The sequence below is a fragment of the Eucalyptus grandis genome, chromosome 10 (assembly GCF_016545825.1).
Source record: "Eucalyptus grandis isolate ANBG69807.140 chromosome 10, ASM1654582v1, whole genome shotgun sequence".
Lineage (NCBI taxonomy): Eukaryota > Viridiplantae > Streptophyta > Magnoliopsida > Myrtales > Myrtaceae > Eucalyptus > Eucalyptus grandis.
The window spans coordinates 30167996-30174552 of NC_052621.1; the positions used below are offsets into that span (position 1 = coordinate 30167996).

At 42.4% G+C, this 6557-nt stretch overlaps 1 pseudogene; it reads right to left on the reverse strand.

Moving 5' to 3' along the window:
- Positions 1 to 211: 211 nt before the first annotated feature.
- Positions 212 to 6196, reverse strand: LOC104423964 (annotated as a pseudogene).
- Positions 6197 to 6557: the final 361 nt, after the last annotated feature.

The window sequence follows — 6557 nt, forward strand, 5'->3', positions numbered from 1 at the left end:
CTACCATATATAAGTGTGTGTGTTGTTTTATCTTATAATAAGCCTTAGTGGTTTTAGTCAATGTTGGCTATTCAATGAATAAAAATTGCCTTCAAGCTTCCCCTCATTCGTTGCGAATTTAATATAACATTGGATGTAAAGAGCATCGGGGCAACTCTCGGCCCTATTGGGCTTTTTGGCCGGCCATGATTAGGGCGTGCTCGTGACATGATCACCGGGGCGATTGGGCACGCGACCTGGGCATCATGGCCTGGTTCATGGGCAGCGAAATTGGTGGTGAGACCGTGATGCGTAGCTTTAACTCGCGAAAGCTTGTTTCCGGTGACGTGCCGGAATCGGGCGTGGCACGATCCAGGCATGCTGCGCTGTTCTCGTCGGCATCGGAGATCCGAGAATACGATGGCTGAAATCGAGATTTCTCTTTCCACGAAGGGGAAACTGGAAAGGCTATAGTGGTCAAAAAGGCGTCAAGCTCGAACTCCTGCACGCCTAGAATTAAAAGGAACGCGCGGACGTGCTCCCCGCCAAACTAAGAAAGTTAAATTGGAAAATAATCATATTTATCCCTTATTTTACTTGTCTTATTTAATAATCCTAAAAAATTTGCCGGGTACTTTTTGGTTTGGAGGCGCTCTGGCAATGACTTTTCCACTTCTTTTTTATTTTATTTTAATTTTTAGTTTTTTTCTTTCGGCTGTAAGTATTATTACATGGGCTCAACATTCAATCAGGTTCTCAGCCCCCGCCACGTGGTCATTTATTGGGGGTTCCCAGAAGGTTTAAAAAAAAAAAAAAAACACAAGGGGTGGGGCGCACTGCCGGGGAGGGGCGAGCGGGGCCCACTTCGCAGGATTTTGTCCCGACACGATTGCTGAAAAAGGTGAACCAATCCCGCCACGCCCCCGGCGGTGCTGTCCTCCGCACTGCTACTTTTGTCAAGGTACAGTGTTTGGCGAATCCTCTCGGTTCGATAGTTCTCTGATAAAATTTTATTAAATAATTAATTATATAATATACCTAAAATACTAAAAATATAAAATATGTAATAAATAGAAACGCTAAATAAATATTTATATATTAAATTTGTATTATAGAACAGAAATAAATTTGAATATACAGATAAAAATAGGAAAAAAATAAAAAGAATTTGTCATTATTGTTATGTTATTTTGAATTTTATTAATTTAAGAAGTTTGCTTTTTAAAAAATAAATTATATATTATGAATATAAAAATTTTATCCACCTTTATTCTATCTCTTCTATGAGATAATTTTATTTAGGCTATATCTTTTTATATCCGACTCTATTTTATTCTTAAATTTATCCCGATTACTAAAATTAGCCTTATGACTTTGTGCAGGATAGTTCCCCAAAAATGGAATCACAACATTCGAACCTATAATATACACCATGTATCCTTCCTAGCTATCTCGATTCAATGGGTTTCGAAAGTTCCTTCTCAACAACTTAATCGCTACCGATTAAAGATGATCATAGGCATGGCAGTTCTGAAGGGTTCATCTGGGACCGAGTGGCTAAGAGGTAGGAGCCAGTGGACGTTGGCAAGGAGTTTCCTTCTTAAACTTGATTTGCTCACCTCGGAATGTGTCGGATGAGAACGTTCGCCTATGGAGAATTTGGTAATCTTTTTACGATGGGTGGCCGTGGTCATGGATTGTAAATCCAATGCGTTAAGCTTGACCCGTTCGAGCATACCCGCCGCCAGCCACCAACTTCTTCCCATGCCTTCAATCCCGCTCTAAGTGATGGTGAAAACGGCGATGCCGGGATGATGCAGTTTAGGGTTTGCTGAGGTTGGTGCTGAACTCGCCTAGGTTCAGTCCCTTTCACTTTCGAGATCGGCCCCAGCAGGGAATAAATTTTCCCAAGTGATGGGATGGCGTCGTGCGGGAGAAGTTGATTCATCGCAAAGTTCGTGAGAATTGACTCTCCACAGTCGCTTCCTCCCCCTAATTAAACGTAAAAAAGAGAGAAGAAGATATTTGAATAACATAGATGTATGGGAAAGTTTTAAGGGCAAAGATTTTACCTAAGCATATATTTTGAGAGAGCAGGAAATAATTAGTGTGCCTCAAAGGAAATTATCAAGAAAGTTTTAAATTTATTACACTTACACCCATTCAATCCCAAACTTTTTATTTATTTTTTTTTCCTTTTTTTCTTTTCTATTTACCAATGGCTACACACTAGCTTAGGTGAGCATTGGTGAGGACCCTCTTCATAAGGTTTGGTGAGAGTGAGGCCTAGCAAGGTTGCCCGGTTTGGGCTAAGGTTGGCCTTGTTGAGTGTTGCTTGGGCAAGGGTGACCCTCACCAGGCATTGCTTATTTAGCAAAAAAAAAAAAAAAAAAAGTCGGAAAAAAAAAGATTCAAATAAAGTCTAACAAAAAAAAAAATTTTTAACTAAAATTGACGGAATGAATTATATTAACAAATCATGAAAATGTTTATTCAAAAAAAGTTATTAAAAATATTTTGATTCCCTCACTTACATCCATCACTAGGCATTATTCTATAAGCGTTCATGAAAATATTTTGGACTCCCACATCAAAGTACTTGGATTTTGGAAGTTCTCAATAGAAATATGGAGATATTTGTTTTCAAAATAGATTATGTTACCAAATTAATGAGGTTGAAATCTAAAAATAATAAAGCCAAAATAACAATTCTAAAAACACATAATAGCCGGTATATATAAAAAATTCACAACGACTCCGACAAGGAGCAACAATAATGCATCCATAATGAGATCTTCCACTTATGTTGTGCACACATTAGCCGATATTTGATAAAACAAATCAATCTACTATATCTCAGATGTACATATATGTCATGAAATGAGATCGCTTGCAAAAACAAATTCCCAGCATTATAATTATTATTTGCGTATCGACTATAGGAATTTTATAATGAACAGCACGGTCTATGCTTTACCTCTTGCCTTTATTTTCTTATGATTTATAAGCGAGGCGGGTCATAGATTTGACTTTGAACGAACCCTTTTTACCGAAAAGTGGCTTTCTTTCCATTCGAAAGCGAGATGGACAAATGCAGAAGTTAGGTGACCGGGAATCGAAAAGAGCCCATTACAGAGTGACACCGAGAGACTTGAAGCTGGCTTCATTGGACACGACCAACGCGTATCGCTATTTTGCCGTGACTGACTGGGCATATCACATGAAATTGCGTGTCTTGAAAGGAACCTATTTCCTGCTCCATGCCCGACGATAGATGTTTAGGCACATCATCCTTAACAGTCCCCTTCTAAGTTCCTGAACGTTTCCCGCTTAAAGGCGCGGAAACATTGATTAGTCGAATCTTTGGCTCGACTGATTTCGTGAATGCACGATTCGTCCGTGCGAAATGTGGGATAAGATTACCCCATAAGCGATCCGATTTTAGCTCTGCTTGCAGAATTCGATCAGCGCCGAGCTAATTACCATTCGTAAGAAGTAGAAATCTATAACGACGTAGACTATCAATCCTATCGAAGTGAGCTACGTGCCAACGCGAAATGGCAATTCTCTATTGTTGGCTAGGTCCACCCGTACGCGAGGCCCAGCTAGTATGAAACAAAACAAAAAGAAAGAAAAAGGTCAAAGTCAGAAAGAGAGGGAGAAAGGCTTCGTGCAAGCGTGTGCCCGAGAGTGAAGAAAAGAGACCGCGCTGAGAGCTCACCGAGAAGAACAGGGAAGAAGAAAGAAGAGGGGCTGCGGCTTTGCAATCCCGATTTGAAGGCTAAATGTTGATGGAATTTGCTCAAATTTGAGTATGTTAGTCATGAGACTTTTTTATCGAGGTTAATTACGAGTTGATTGATTTTGTTCATTAAGAACCACCTCCGAATTCTTCTATCGTGGTTAGATTTTTCTTGTTTCGATTATGTTAATCCATTTTTGTAATGAGAAAATACGGTTGTATTATTGATATTGAGCTTCTAGTGTGTGACTAAAAAAAACACTTTGTACATCTTATTATTCTTAGTGATTAGTTGAAGTTTTTGGTTGGTCTGTGATATTTTTTTTTGTATTGAATTTTCACTTTAAATTTTTAGTGTTGTGAGCTTTGTTTTCTTATCATCTCGGCATTATAATATTCCCCAACATCTATGCATACGTAATCTCCATGTGGTGCATTAGATTATCATCGGAAAAGGAAATGAGCTAGAAAGAGAGAGATACGTCGCTCTCGCACTGATAAGGAACGAGCATCTGTCGACGAATCCGACGCATCAAGATCATCGTCATGCACGATCGATAGAGCAGTCGAAAGACAAAAATGTAAAAGAAGAAGAAAAGAACGAGACCGAAAGCATTCCAGGTTTGCCAGAGCGAAAAAGAGCCAACCGCGGGCGCCGATGAAGTCGAGCAAAACGAAGGGCTCCGCCTCTTCGGGAGTGAGCTCCCTCGACCACGACACTCGCCCGCCGGAGGAAGCGCCCAGTCCCGTGCACTTGTACTGCCCGTAAAACACCGTCCTGCATAGCACAGATCAGTACCACAATGGAATTTTCTCGATCCATACAGAGTATTTTCTTGATGACAGGACGAGAAAGATTGCTTGCACGTCGCTGTTCTTGTCGCCCCAATCGTATTATCCTTTCGGGGTGACGATCCGATCTATGTACATGTGCGCGAAAACCATCCGGGAGCAAGCACCCCACGCTCAGCCAAGAAACAGCGCGCCCGACCCCGTCACCTTGCTAACGGGAACCCTGTCTCCTCCAGCAGGCTCTCCCTCTTCTGTGCCGTCACCGCTCCGTATCTGTTGCTCGCGCTGTACAGATGGCAGCCCCTGTAGAACGGTAGGCCGTTCCCGAACACGAAGTCCATGGACCCCTCGACGTAGCAGTCCCTGATGTAATGCCTCCCGACGTGGTCGTGGAGTGTGTCCTGCGACCCGACGAAACGGCATCCCACGAAGGCCGCTGCGTCTGCGGCAATGCGGAAGGCCACCGCCTCCTTTCCAAACGCTCGCAACACGGGCAATGGCGCTTTGTTCTTGAAGGTGATGTTCTTGGCAATGAAGAAGGGTGAGTTGACAGCGAAAGTGGCCGAAGCGAATGTGCCCAATGGTGGACCGTTGGGTCCGATTCTGTCTGCTGTGTCGGCCCACTCGATGGCCGTCTTGTCCGAATCGGCTCCTTTCACGGCCGCGTAAGCCATCGTTGCTGGGATCTCAACTTTCCCTCTACGCTCAAAGAAAGAAATTAAATTTAAAGAGGACCAGAGCATTGAAGGTATGAATTAAGTTTTCAAAGCCCATGCATTTATCGACATTTAAGCATTGACCAGATGCACTTACATTCACATGTAGATATACCTTATGTGTGCAAGAGGATATCAGGCAAGATTAGAAGAAAAGAAGGTCATTAAACGCCATCGTTCGAAAAATGCTGAATTACAAATGCTGAGTGAGAGTTACATTGGGCTAAGAGATTTTGGAAATGCTAAACTTTAACTCAAAGCCTTTGGGATAATGTTACCAAACACCTCAACTTTTGGCACAGGGTCTCGGAAGGCCCAAGGTCTGTTGCTATAATAATCCTTAAAAGATTAAAAGGGGACCTAATTTCATATGTTTGACAAAAGTCAAGTGTGAAATCGTCCGTTATAAAAACCGATTATTAGAAAATGTGAAACCCGCATATATTTTGTTATTCAACGAGTCACTTATGCACATAAAATTGGTGCTGATTGAGGGCAGACTTCATCATCCTGATGAACCCCGGTAACTGGATTGCCCCAGCCATACCAGCTCAAAGGGCAAAATGGATGGACTTGGGCAAACAATTCCAGTCTTGAGACCGGCACGCCTAGGTCTGATCAATTTTATAGAAATAGAAAAGACTTTCAACAATTTTTCAATCAGCTGCTGGCCTTGGTAAGGATTTTCAGGTTCAGTACGAGGTCCTGCTCATCATCCAAGCCGTCGCATTGACCCAGTTTGTTTTGGATCACTCATGCTTAACACTTACCTGTAAGTTCCAGCGCTAATGGAGATCACCACCCGGCAAGTATTGACTATCGGCACTGAACGCAGAGCTGCCCCACCTGAAGCAAATCCTCCTAACCTCGGCTTCTTGCTCACTCTCAGCCTCAAGCATGGCTTGAGCCTGTTCTTGGCCTTCCTGAGCAGAGAACCATAGAACCCAGAACCATCTGTCTCACCCATTTCCGATACCTTGCATCGATTGAGTTGAATGAAGGAGTAGTGCTGATGGTGCTTGCAAACAGTAAAAGCAATAAGCAAACCTTGAACCACATTGCTTGCATGTTTGTTGTTGCCCTCTGAGAGACCTTAGAGAGATAAGAGGTAAGCTCTTTGGACAACGTTATCGGAATGGCAGGTTTGTAAAGCAGAAAAGCGAGCTTTTGGACACCGTCTGAGGGTGTCCTTTTGTTTAGCTTCTGTTGGTGCAACCTCATCACTCGTTTGACCTTAGCAGCTGACTTTCAGACGACTCTCTTGACTTCTTTTTGTCTACTTTTGGACAGTTTCATGGTCGGTACTCATCCCCCCAAATTTGCCAACA